We start from the raw sequence: 15,107 nt of genomic DNA, 5'->3' as shown, positions 1-15,107 counted from the left end.
CTAAGGCATATAGTGAAGTAGCTGTATCAATATTACAACTGTCTAGAGTCAGCAGCATCATCATGTTGATAGCTTATGCTGCATATTTTTTCTTCCAATTAAGGACACACAGACAACTGTTTGAAGAAGGCCAGGTACAAATTAATTAATAAATTGTAACTATAGCAATTACACAAGTATTGGTTCTTGCTTGGCACATACAAACATAAATATTATACTTCTGTTGCAGGAAACAAAGGGAGAAGAAGATGAGGAAGAACCATCCAAGGGGTTATATGTTAAACTTTTAAGGATATAACAGTCAATGACGAATGGGCATGATCCGAGTCTGTATAAATGATAAATCTGATTCTGTCATGATTGTTGTAAAAACAATCACCTTAGCAAGAAAGGAGATTAATGTATTTTGGTTTTACGACGTGAATGCTTGATATTTTTGCATGATTCATTGATTCAGAGTGTTGTAACAATAAATTGAAACCAATGTAGTAGTAAATGAAACTTCTGGTTTGAGTACTGAGATTTTTTCCTTGGTTCGAAGCGCTATAACAATAAATTGGTTAGTAGTAAATGAAACTGCTAGTTTGATTTCTGAGATTTTTGCCTCCATGATTCATTGGTTCGAAGTGCTATGAAACCAATGTAGTAGGAAATGAAATTGTTGGTTTGAGTACCGTGGTAACCATTGGCTGTGGATTAGTTGTAGTAATCTGTAATAGTAATTGAAACTATTGGTTTTTAGTACTGTAGTAACCAGTGGTTGTAGTTAATGAACAATAAATTGGAACCAATGGTTTGGAGTAGCTGTTGTAGTTCATCAACAATAGATTGAAACAATGGCTTTGTGCTTTCTAGTAAAAACACCATAATGGCTGGTTTTTCTAGCTTGTACTTTTTTGCTCAAAGTACCATCATCGGTGGTTTTTGGGTCATGATGTGCCTTTCATTAACCAGAAGTTATATCAAGGTTTCTTATGTGGCCTCAATTTTTTTATTTTGCACCATTGGAATCGAGATGGTAATATGGTCACCAGACCATTGATAATATCAAATATAAAAATGCCTGAAATGATTATTCATTTTATTCTACTTTATATAGGATTTAATGATTATTAATTTTATTCTACTTTATGGGATTAATTTCATTTCGACATAAAAAGCCAAAAGGTTAGATAGCTGGCATTTTTTTCTAGGTTGTACTTTTTCGCTCAAAGTACCACCATGGGTGGTTTTTCAAATTTTGTGAGTCACATGAATGATGGTGCGTTTCCGGGTCATGATGTGCCTTTCATCACCCAGAACCAGAAATTATATGTAGACTTCCTCTTCTTGTGTGCCCTCAATTTTTTTCTATTTTGCACCAGTGGAATCAAGATGGTAACCTACTAAAGTAGTGAAACCATTAACTTGCAGATATTGTAATCAATCTAACAAGCAGTTTGAAACCAGGACCTAATTTTGAGCAAGAATTACTAAAAATCTAGGTTGAAGCCATAAACCCATGCCGAGAAAGTACTATAAATATCCATGTGAGATGCTTTGGTGTGCTCACTCATTTCATTTAGTGCCTCTAGCATTGGATCTTCCATGTGATGCTTTTGAATTCTCACTCATATCACCTACTGTCTCTAACAGTGGATCCTTGCAGTGAAGAATACGAAGCAAATAATGCTGTAGAATTTACTCACCCTTTTCGCCTAAGCCTCCAGCGGCATTGGATCTTCCATGTGATGCTTTCGAATTCTCACTCATATCACCTACTGTCTCTAACAGTGGATCCTTGCAGTGAAGAATACGAAGCAAATAATGCTGTAGAATTTACTTACCCTTTTCGCCTAAGCCTCCAGCTATGGATTCTTGCAGTGAAGAAAAGCATGAATGTACTAGTATAACTTTATCGTATGAACTAACTTTGTCAATACTGTGTGGTGAATGAAGAAGATAGATGGAAGAGGACCTTTGTCGCCATTCACAACAGAATAGTATTTATATGATGGCTGGCTTATCATGGGCGAGGATGGTGATTGTCTAGAAAAAGTTGTTCCAGTGGTTGTACAGCGTCGCTGCATTCATGTGATTTTGTTTTAAGAAAGCCTGATCGTTGTGAAAAGCCATGACTGAAAGCGTAAAGCCTTCATTATGAGAAACCGGCTATCTAAATCTAATAAACAAGGAGATAAATTTGACACAGCCTGGAACTTCATTAACGAGAAGGAAAAAAAAAAGAGTCAAAAGTAATGCTTACTCTTGCAAAATTTATTCAAACAAAAAGAAAATGCAGTTCTAATGTGATGTCACGCTCTCTTCATCTCCTCCTGAAACTTTATTCTTTACCCTGTCTGTTCTAAAAAGATTATTCCTGCAGCTCGAAGACAGGGCAACAAAAGTTCGATTCGATTTTGTCTGAAGCTGCAGAACAATCTCTGGCAAAGATGTCGATGCACATTCTTCCATGGAGGACTTTTGAATACATGAAAGCCAAGTGGTTTTCCCCCTGTGAGAGACTAAATTTACACCAAAAATCACATTTGAGTTCATTATCCCCTTGTTGCAGCGAGCAGTTGACACACCTGAAAACCTCGTTGAAAGAGGAAAGTCTCACTGCAACAACAACATCCATTATGAATATGACGTTGAATTGTAGGTCCAGCGTTACAGGATGTAATAAAACCCTCATCAATCGCTCATAAAACGGCTACGGCTGCTCTTTCTGCAGGCTATCGGAGGTTTTTTATTGCTGTAAAATCCGTGCAGAGGTTTTTGTTTTTGTTTCAGAGAAACGCGATGTGTAGTACGTCTGCACTTCCTGCAGACCCTCGGAGGTTTGAATTTTGTAAATCTGTGCAGAGGTTTCGGCTTTTCGTTAGAGCGAAAGGTGATGTGCAGTGGAAGCATCCATCCCTCTACGATCACAATTATAGAGTTGAATATACAGTTTCGTTCATTGGACGGGTCTGAGTTGTAGTTTAGCCTGTAAATCAAGTTCGATTCCAGGGAAGACAGGGTATTTGCAGGCAGGACACTAAGCGAACGCTAATTACCGGTTCCCATTAAATTTGATCAGAAAGATTGGGTTGTAATGAACCTGAACCTAAAGGATTTCAATTGAAATTGACTCGGAATTTTAATCGAATTGTACCTGGTGGTGAGCTGCAGAGCGGAGGAATGGCAGAGCGGGAGGCGCAGAGTCGAGGAGGAAGGTGAGTGAGCAGCCCGCGGCCCCGGTTTCGCAATTCTTCCTTTTCGAATTGGAAATGGCATTAACCCTAGGTGGCGGCAATTTCAGCTCTGATCACATCTGTCACGGAATGTCAGGATTGCCAGCTCCGATCTGCCTGGACAAAAGTGAATGCGGAGCGGTGGGTGGAGGGTGGCGGAGCCAGGAGAGGGTGGCGAAGAGCGGACGGATTGCTGGTGGTCGGAGTCGGACAATTTTGCGGGCAACGACTGAAACCTGGCAATTCCTCAACCTAGATAAAGTAAGTCATGCGCAAGGACTAAATCGAGGAAGATTCCATAACTGGGGCCCTATGTCACTGGTCAACTAACTAGGATCCTCACAACCAAAAAAGTACCAATAGAACCATCCATCTCACCGACAAAATCGGCAGCATAGATGAAAATGGAAGGCATCCTTAAGCTGCAAATTCCCCGAATATCCAGAAATTGGACGGACATAGGGGGTCAATTTTAATTGACCGCACCCATGTCCGTTCGATTCCGAATATTGGGAGAATCTAGAATCGACTTCAGCGGAAGATGTCTCATTTTTTATTACAGCTTGTCCAACAAATCCTCTGATCATCAATTCGACCTCGTTACATGTCTAAGGAATGCGAACCACCTAATCCTTCGATCGCGTTACATGTCTAAGTAATGCAAACAACCGAATCCCTGCGTTGCGGCCGGCGTAATAATCAGTCTCATAGCTGATGCGCACAATAGCTAGCAGTATATACTGAGATGGATCAAAATTCAACCTCACCTAATCCTGGAAATTCTGGTAGAGAGTTTAGCGCTGTAATTGGTATCTATGAGGAGACTTCACCTAATCTACTTGTAATTTTTTCCCCCTTTTAGATGGTTCCTTTGGTTTTAGACTCTTGTATTGCATTTTGTGCCTTTGGTTGGTTTTACAATCTTGTATTCCTTAAGAAGTTTAACGAAAAAACATAAAACACACAAAATTATTAGTATATTATATTCAAATTCAAATTATAAGTTACCTAAATAGTGCTGAGATCTGAGATCTGACTATTTTCAATAAAATAAATCACTGATTGGGAAAGTCACTCAACAACTAACAGACTAATCTTACCCATATATTATTATAAACATTACTCCACATCATTGCATTTTAGGACCTTAATTGGGCTTCTTGACTTCACCTTTTCTTTGAGATCCATATCAAGAATTTTGAGCAAGTAGATGCATTGTTGACACACACAATAGGTTCGTCCTACACAGGAATAGGCAACAGTATGAGCTATGAGTAGCTTACACAAAACACAACAAATTTTAGATTGGCAAATAACACCGTGATCTTCCACCGACCAAATGCTGCAAAAACGTCACAAGATAGTGAGCTGGATGATCACACGCAACAAGTCTGTCTCATGACCACACGGAGTTGTCACACACTATGTCGTTGTGATCATCAGACTGAATTTTTTACCATCGGTTTCTTTCACAAGTAGGTCACGCCCTTACTCAGCAGAACGGATGCAGTGCTTCCACCAGTGATAAACCAAAAACCATTGCCATTATCAAGCAAGCCGACCATCGTCATTGACATACGTATATTGCTGCACGCATGAACTTTTATAGTTTTACGCATATTCTCTGCATCTAACGAATTGACCAGAGCCTGCTTATGGACAAACACCAAACTGCCATGGACAAATGACGGCTATACAATCACAGCAACAAACATCTTCTATTATTTACTTAAGAAAAAATCTATTTTCACCTATAGAAGATGTTATAATCGTTCGTAAAAGAGCTTTATATTGGCTTTCATGATGAAACTCTTTCGTAAATGGGAGTTAGACTGTATGTAGAATTTGATATCATAATTCGTCTTTTCATTGGAATTGGTCATTTTAATCATTTTCTTAATTATTTTTTTATGGGATGTTGTAGATTGGAAGATGCTGTAAATGAATTGAATTAAAAGTGATAACTTTCTTGCATATCTAAAATAAATTATTCTTTTACAAAACATGATTAAAAATATATTGTTATTGATAACCAATTATGCTAACTAGTCACAAATGAATTTGAAAAAAACACAAATAAAACATGCATATCAAACTGGATTGATTTCGAAACTTATAACTATTCAAATTCTCAAACATGGTTTTGGAACGTTTCATCCACTCCATTACCCTAGCGGTTGCTTATGCATTGTGAGGTAGGTATAAGGGACAAAACATTATTTTACTAAATTATTCTTACTCACGTGGATTGAATTATTATTAGTTTAAATGTGTATTCAACACTCCATCGTAGTTGTTGTCATGTTCTCAAAAAAGTGTTCCAGTTGTAAAATCACATAAAGTCATAATTGGATCCTCTCCAAAGGATAGTGCTCTCCACAAGCTTTCCAATGATATGTGGAAGTCTGAGAATGGACTTCTGGATCAAAAGTTAGAGCAAGTCTAAGTTTTGCCTCTCAAAACTAGAAGACAAAGGGAAAACATGAAAAATTCTAAGCTTGAGTTCGTTTCCATCTGCCATGTGTTCAATTGGTAATCGGCGATCAGAAGCAGAGCCATATGGTATACCAGAGATTTGGAAAGGAGCAACAATAGAGGTCAAAGCATGTTTGTGACCAGTGATCATCGATATCGCATATCGACAATCGGAGGTTCCAAAATACAACGCAACAGTGGGAAGCATTTCGTCGATTAACGATTAGCAATCATCCATATCGGCGAACAGTGAAATCAATAGTTGGAAGCGTCTGATGCATATTGCAAATCGGTAATTGAAGAAACAGTAAACTGGGAGATGTTGCGATGTTATAAAAGTTGCGATATGCGATTAAATTGCCGGGAAAAGTGCCTTTAGTGTTAAAGCGTCGAGAGGGCCAAAAACAATTTAACAAAGGAAATTAGTCACAAACCTAGAAGAGGGCAGGCCTTTTGTCTCTTCTCTATAGGGCCACGTGGTTGAATATCATTGGTCCCGATAAATCCACGTGGCATTTAATGTCATCATAACGTGGCAGTGTGTCAGGCACATGACATGGAGATTTAGTGTTTTAGGGGTCATAAGGGGAAAAAACAGGATGAGACATGTCACCACTCATAAGGTGACACGTGGCAAAGGATGATATCATCTCATAGATCAATGATCGGTGATTGCAAGGAGCATGTAATTGGACTTTTACAAAGAAACACATCGGGGAAACCTCTGATATCGTGGACCCAAAGCAAGGTGGAAAGGTGGCATAAGGCGGGTTGCATGAATATATGAGCCTTATGTATCAAAACCAATGGTTGGGTGGAAAAGTTATCCAAAGATTTTATAAAGTGGAGAGACTTTGTTAAAGGTTTTTATGTGTTAAAACTTTCGCACTAGCCATCCCTTATCCCCTTTCCGCATGGATCAGACCACGTCGCATATTGCAATCACAAGTTTTTGGAGGATGCAACTAGAGGCAAGGATTATCAATATCCTATCTCCAAGCTATGAAATTATAAAAGGCCCAAGCACATATATATTGTGGTCCCATGTCTTATGCATTTGGACCACTTTTGATGTAATGTTTCTAAGAATTGACCCCCATTCCATCCAAGGGTTTAAGCCCCAAAAGGCTTTGGCCTTGAGTCCCGAGACCTCTACCATGCAATTTTCACCTAAAACCCCAGGGCTAAGGCAGAAGGGGCCAATCGGAGATCAACGTTCGCAGTTTTATAAAGCATGTCTAGTTTGAAGCCCCATAATAGTTTGAGCATGGATACACTTGTATGATGGTTGCACACAACATGGTTGGTTTTGGTGGCTTGATAATGAATGTAAGAAGGGACAAATGAGTTTGTTGTTGCACTAAAAAATGGTAATCATGGGTGATTTCACCTGGCTTGTGTAGAAGGAAGGATTAAAGCTGTTGAGATCGAAAGTGATAGGAAACTAGCCAAGAGTGTATGAGGCATAATGTGGCAGAAACATGGCTCAATCATAGGCCATCCAAGGAAGTGGCTTAGAGATATTTTTACAACCATCATTCCATTTTCACATGTTTGTTATTCAGCTGTTGTGTTAACCTATCATTCTATTTTATTTTAAAGAAAAACATCTTTCTGTTGTAATAATTTGAGGGAACAAAGCCTACCCGCTGAGACAGCTAGTCATGCAAACAACTGGAAGCTTAGACCAGATATACTTTTATAATTGATTTACAAGTTCCCCCTCTCCCTATAAAAGGAAGGAAGAAACACATAACAATGGTTCATAATTTTTGCGAAAGACTTCTCTCTTACTGGACATTTTCTTGTTTTCCTAAACACTTGTCTGAAGTTTGTTGTTTCTGGTTTTTTTTCAAGAGATTAATACAAAGTTCTAGGTGATTCCAACTTATCAGATTTGTAGTATGTCCTTCTCTCTATGTATTATCATATATGATTAAAATTATTCATAGACTGCATGTTAAGTAGAAACTAGTTGTATTTCCCTTCATATGCATATTCATTTAAATCAAAACATTCATGTATAATGTTTGTTTAATGGTGGAAATCGAGTCTATAAAAAGTATTCCATGCATCTTAGCATTTCACAACACTCTCTCTCACTCATTTCTCTCTGATTTTTGATATATATATATATATATATATATAATTCTTATACCTTAAGATTTATATGATGGACTCCTCTTCTACTGTCTTCTTCCATTACCTTTGTTTCAACAATTAAATCGGTGCACATTCCTAATCTGATTTGGTCACCCGTGAGTTGAAGATTATTTATTGATTACTCGTGTGTACAAACTACTACCTATATTTCACCTTTATGAATGGTTCTGAATCAAACCCACTTGGATTATTTGTGACAAACTAAACTGTTGCAAGTCTTTAATACAAATATGTCAAGCACTCTTTAAGATTTCTTAGGAACTGGTCTCTCCCTTTAACCTAATTCTATCTCTGGGAAGCTTCCATATCTCCTAAAGCACTTGTGCTACAGATGCTAGAAAAAACGACAACATCTTTTTGGCGTCGTTTCCAGGGAACGAATATGAAATAATTTTGCCTCAGTGCAACAAATCTTTGCAATCCCTCTATCATGTGAGCAAGGGAAGTGTGAGTTGAAGATCCCTCACCTTGGAGACTCCACTATCTTAATTCATTTATAAACACCTTGGTGACTCCATTGTCTGTATTTTTATTTGATCATTCTAGCTTAAAATAGGCACCATACCCTCTCAGGTGCCTCTCAGCAAAAAACTCCCTCTGTATCTGACCCAAAAGGAATAATATTTAGAAGGATTTCGAAAGAAAAGACTCCAAACACTGATGCTATTGTCTCTTCATTTCCTTAAACATATTCATCTAGTTCACAGAAGGTTGTAATACATTGTTCTGAATTTCCTCCTAGAGTTCTATTATATCCTCCAGAAATTGGTCATATGCTTAGTATTATGTCCCTAGAAATCGAAGAAGAAGATGAGGAGACAAAAGATAAACTCGAAAGCTTCCCTACGCACAAGGTGAATAGTTTCTCATTTCATTGTTAGTCGGCTATCTTACCATTGGTCATACCACAGGCTCCTCCAATGATTCAAGTAACACCACCTCTGATCCAAATGGTTGCCCTAGGTTTGTTCTTCAACAAATATGCTCCCTTAAACCCACCTCAAGCTTTAAATTCTATGCCACATGACTATCTCAAGTTTCTACTGAGGTATAGTGAAGAAGATGATATAAAAATGTAGAGGCACCTAGAAAGTTTTTTTGCCTTTGCAGAGAATCTGAATGTTGAACACCAATATGTAGTATTGAGTATTTTCGTCCAATATTTGTACAGGGAAGTCAGGAAATGGTTTTAATCTTTGTCAAATTATACCATTAACACTTGGGAGGAAATGGAGAACTCATTTATGTAGAAATGGGGTGAGAAGAGATACCATGGATACATTCTCATGGAGTTTAATGCCATGAAGAAGAAATCTGGTCAAGATATCGCATATTTTATTAAAAGATTTAATAAATTGTACAACAATCTGTGTGCTGAAATCAAACCTTCACATGTCACTGCCCGAGTAGTCTTTGTTGGGGCCTTTGATTTAGAATTCAGTTTTACTCTTAAGATAGAGTAAGTCTCATACCTTCAACCTGATTAAATTGATGCCCTTGAGGTTGAAGCAAATTTTACCTCCACAGGGAAGTCAAGATGCATAACTGACTTTGGAGATAAGAAAAGGGGGAAATAGGAGGCATCTTCCTCAAGTCAAGGAAGAGAACCTCAAGAACAAAGGGTAGGGGAGATGGATTGATAAAGAACTTATCAAGAAAACTGAAAAAAATGGAGTTGGAGAATAAAAGCCTTCAAAGTCAGAACTTCCCAGCTGCTAATCAGAGTTTTAATCCCCAATATAAAAGTCCTCCCCTACAGATTATGCAAAGGGAGAGGAGAGAGAAATAAGACCACATTCATCCTCCATTGTATATAGAAGATGATCCAGGGGAATTTACACTAGATACACGTGATGTTTAGGGGAACTTTTATTCTTCTTTCTATGATGAAGGACAAGAATTCATAACATATGAAGAGGAGGTGGATCTTGATGCCACACTGGATGACGAAAATATCAATGACTACTGCAAACGATTTGCTGATTTCACGCACACTCATTTGCACAAGAAATATAATACACAATCATATAGAAAGAGGTCGAGAGCACAATATCATATGAAGGTACTTCCTCTGAGGAGCCTCCTAAGCCTGCTCACAAGGGTAAGGGACCTGTAGATCCAATTACTCCAAGAAATAAAGAGTCCTTAGATACGAACTTCTATAATCCTGAAGTCATCAAAGAAGGTAAATCACCTCCTCCTACTAGATTCATTCATGAAAAGAAAAAGGAGCCTATATATATTAGCACTATAAAGAAAGGCCCTACCATCTTTACCTTCTAGAAAGAGATTGATAAAGTCAAGATCCTAGTCCCATTTTCCAAGATCCTAAAACACCCCACCTACAAGGCCCAAGTCTCTTAGTTTATGCTTCCTTCCGCTTGAACCCAACCACTTGACAGTTTAAACCTACAAGAAGAAAGGCCAATGGTAGTCTTTGGACCTCATGTTGAGGAGAAAGATCCCTCCACTCTACCTTTTTATGTTACTCTGGTAGTCCATGACCTCCTACTCCATAATTTCATGTTAGACATAGGAGCTTCCCATAATTTGATGTCATTATCAGGAATGGAGCAGTCGGGTCTAGAGATAACCAAACCATATAAGGATCTCTATTCTTTTGACTGTGACAGGGTCAAGTTCTTGGGAATGATCAAGGATCTGGTGGTGAATTTGGCCCAGATCCTAGTTAAAAGTGTGGTGATGGACATCACAGTTGTTGACATCCCTATGAGGATTGGTATTCTTTTTTCTAGGTCTTGGGGATCAGAATCGAAGGTTCCATCAAGCCGAATCTTACTTATTATACCATTCCTATCTTTGGTGGAGAGGAAAGGAGATTATACAAAGAATCCAGATTCATTAAAACAGTGACAATAGTTGAATTCTCAAACAATTATCCTATGCATGGGACATAAAAACATATCTCATGCTTCATGCTAGAAGAAGATGACTTTATTCTAGAAGAAACACAAGTGTAGCCTGTAGTCAAATCAGACCAATAGCTCAAAGAGTGTAGCAAAGTATGGAAGTTGTATTTTTATGGTGCCAATTCTAAAGAAGGAAAATCAAAAGGGGTATTATTGATATATCTAGAGAGTAGCTTGATTCCCCTCTCTTTCAAATTAGAATTTGAAGCCAACAATAATGTGGTAGAGTATGAGGCATTAGTACTGGGTCTATAAGCAACGAAGAATTAAACATTGACTGCATTACTATATTTGGAGACTTGAAACTGTTAGTGAACCAAATCAAGGACCACTCCCAAACTAAGCACCCCCGGTGGAGGGATTACATAAATGAGGTTTTGCACTTCATCGAAAATTTTTTCTCGGCTTTTAATGTGCAATTATTTCCCAGGGAAGGAAACCAAATGAGTGTTTCTTTAGCTATAGCTACCAAGAACTTCAAGCCACCAGAAAATCCATTGCTCGAGTATGAAATTGAAGTTAGGTACAGACCCTCAATGCATGACAATGTGAACCACTGGCAAGTGTTTGAGGATGATAAGAAAATCAAGTGCTTCATGGAAGTCATTGGGGAGTTCTCAAACTCTGTGATCAATAAGGAATAAGAAGAAGTGATACAAGAATAACCAACTTCCTCGGAGGAAACTATTGTAGGACATAGAGTTCTACGGCTGAAGGGAAATGCCATTCCATTGGGTCTAGTTACTTTGGAGAGGATATTCAAAGAGAACGACATGGTTTCTAAACCTGCTGAATAGGAAGCTGATAAAGAGGTTGAGGATTGCAACATAGGCTCAAATAAAAAACCCCAGATGATTAAGTTGTCAAAAGGTATCCCTCATCAATACAAAGAAAGGTACTTAAATCTCTTAAAAGACTATAAAGATGTTATTTCCTAGTCTTATGATGATTTGGAAACTTTTGATGTAAATTTTATTCAACATAAGATTCATTTAAAGAATGATGTGAAGCCCTATAAGTAGAAAATTAGATAGATCAATCCCCTCCTACTCCCATCCATTGAGAAGGAAATGAAGAAGTTACTTCAAGCTAAAATCATTGTACCACTAAGGTACTCATAATGGGTTTCAAATCTGGTTCCTGTTAGGAAGAAGAATGGAGAAATAATACTGTGTATAGATTTCAAGAACCTCAGCAGAGATTCTTTGAAGGACAACTACCCATTGCCTAAAATGGATCATATTTTACAGAACGTAGTCGACTCTACTCAGATGTCTATGACAGACATCTTTTTAGTGTATAATTAGATAGCAGTGCATCCTGATCATCAAAAAAAGATTGCATTCACTACACCTTGGGGGAATTTAATGTACGAAGTATGCCATTCAGCCTTGTAAATGGAGGAGAAACTTTATAGAGAGAAATGGACATAGAATTTGCGGGAGAGTGGGACAAATTTGTGGTGGTTTATCTGGTTGATATCATTGTTTTCTATAAAATAGATGAGGAGCACATTGAACATATGAAACTCACCTTTGAAAAATGCAGGAAGTATGGGATAACTCTAAATCCCAAGAATCCCAATTCGCTTTGGGTGAAGGAAAGTTTTTGGGGTACATCATACCACAGGAAGCAGTAAAGATCGATCCTAAGTGGGTGGAGGCCATCAATCATATTTCCCTACCAAGAAATAAAGAGGAGGTCCAAGTATTCTTGGGGAGGATTAATTTCTTGAGGAGATTTGTGCCTAACTATGCAGAAATAGTGAAAGGTATTATGAAGATGTTGAAGAAGGAGAATGAAGTGAAGTGAAGCCGAAATTCTTGAGAATCCTTCTCTAGAATCAAGACATGTTTGGAAAAATCTCATGTGTTATTCAACTAAGACTATTCAAGCTCATTTTAAATATTTTCTTTTGCCTCCACCCATATTTTAGATGCTATGTTACTACAAAAAAATAAGGAAAACAATGAGTATCTTATAGGCTTCTTCAACCAAGTGTTGTGGGATGCTGATGTGAAATATAATATATTGGAAAAATAAGGAATACGCTCTAGTCAAAGCTCTGAAGGCTTTTAGAGTTTATGTTTTACACTCAAACATCGTGGCTTATGCCCTGACATCACCTATTAAGGACATCTTGCTGCAAGGAGACAATAATCATAAAACGAGTAAGCGGATTGCAAAAATCAAAGAATTTGACGTGGAGGTAAAGCCCACTGAAATCGTTATAGGACAAGTGTTGGCCGAAATCCTATCAGAGTCTAACTACAAGGCCTTGGGGATCAACCTTTTAATAGAAGAATATGAATAGGGAACATAGCTTATGATTAAGACTTTAGTCCAAAATATTCATATCAACTACGAAACCTCTTCCTGGTATCAGAATGTCATCCACTATCTCCTATTTTTGAGGTTCCTAGCAAAGATGGAAGAATCCAAGTATAGAGCATTGAGGGATCAAGCCCAAAAGTTCATTATATCCAATGGAAAAATATACTCGAAAGACTCAGTGGGAATTCTAATTTTGTGTTTGGTTGAGACAAAAACTCAAAGAGTGATGGATGAGTTCCATAGTGGCATTTTTGGTGGGCACTACAACTGGAATACCATTTTGTATAAGATATTGAAGGCAGGGTTCTATTGGCCAAAACTATTTGGATATGTTCATTCTTATGTTAAGTCTTGTCAACAATGTCAAGTGTTTCTTTGAAAAGAAAAAATTAGCTCCACACCCCTTGATCTATGTTCGTGTAGAAAAACAGTTCTACCAATGGGGACTAGAATTCATCAGAAACATACACCCTCCTTCTAGTGGACAACACAAGTGGATCCTCACTGCCATGGACTATTTCACCAAGTGGGTAGAAGCAGTTCCAGCTAGGAATGCAACTGACACTATGGTAATGAAAATTTTGGAGGAGAATATCCTGGCTAGGTTTGGATGTCCTATGAATATTATAACTGATAACGCCCAAGCTTTTATTTCTAAAAATTTTAGCACCTTTTGTGAGAAATTTAACATATCAGTTGGCCACTCCACTACCTACTATCCTCAAGGAAATGGGCTAGCTAAGTCTTCCAACAAAACGATGTGAGAATCGTGAAGAAGACAATTGCAGAAGTCCAGAGGAACTAGGATTCTCAACTAAAATTTTCAATATGGGAAAATAGGGTCACTCCAAAAACATCCTCAGGTAAATCACCTTTTCGAGTTGGTCTATGAAAAATCAACTTTATTCCCTATACAACTTGTTATTCTGGTTCCTAATATTCTACAAGATATGGAAGAGATACCCTTTCTCCCTAACTAGAAGGATAAACCAATTAGTGGAGCTCTAGGAGATGAGGGAACAAGTAAATTCACAGGTTAGACAACTACCAACAAATATTGAAATCCTTGTTTGATAAGAAAGCTAAATATAGGTCTCTCCAACCTACAGATCAAGTTTTGATGTGGGTTGTGAGAAGAGAAGAAAAGGGTAAACCTGGTAAGTTTGATCCCTTATTGTTTCAACCCTTCAAGGTTGTTGAGACTAAAGGAAACAATAATTTTATGCTAGAGAACTTTGAGGATGAAATTCTTGAGCCACCTGCAAATGAGCAATTCCACAAGCTTTATTTGTAGAATTAAGAGGTTCGATTCTCACCCATTGTACATACCGGTGAGCCATTGTAAAATATAAGTAATCCTTTCAATTCCTTATATTTCTATATTTTATATTTATATACATGAATATAATGACTTCATGCACAATATATAGAAGGTTTTTAGTTTATAGGTCCTCAACAGCTTGGTAGGAAGGCACTGACCCTAGTTGGAGCTAATGTCATCACCTTCTGCAAAACGTTTTCCAACTGTAAAAAAGAGTGAAAAAGAGTAGAGAGGTTTGTAGCCATCTGCAAATTCATAGAAGCACACAAACCCCAAATCAGACCCTCTCCAAATGATAATTCTTTCATCGAGATTTCTAATGGTATGTGGAAGTCCTAGAATGGCCTTTTGGATCAAAAGTTAGAGCAAGTTGAAGCTTTGCCTCTCAAAACCAGAAGACAAAGGGAAACTTGAAAAATTCTAAGTTTGAGTTCGTTTCCATTCACCACGTGTCCAATTGGTGATCCGAAGTAGAGGCATATGGTACGTAAAATATTTAGAAAGGAGCAACAACAGAGGTTGAAGAGGATCTGTGATCAATGGTTGCCGATATTTCATATTGGCGATTAGAGGTTCCAAAATACAATGCAACAACGAGAAGCATTTCACCGATTAGAGATTAGCAATAAGGGATGTTAATTAGTGTGTAAGTTGAGAAATTGTCTC

The sequence above is a fragment of the Pinus tabuliformis genome, chromosome X, assembly GCF_031772625.1.
Source record: "Pinus tabuliformis cultivar Carrire ecotype Pingquan chromosome X, CPIR1, whole genome shotgun sequence".
NCBI lineage: Eukaryota > Viridiplantae > Streptophyta > Pinopsida > Pinales > Pinaceae > Pinus > Pinus tabuliformis.
The sequence above is the reverse complement of the archived record's forward strand: the minus strand, read 5'-3'. Positions refer to the sequence as shown.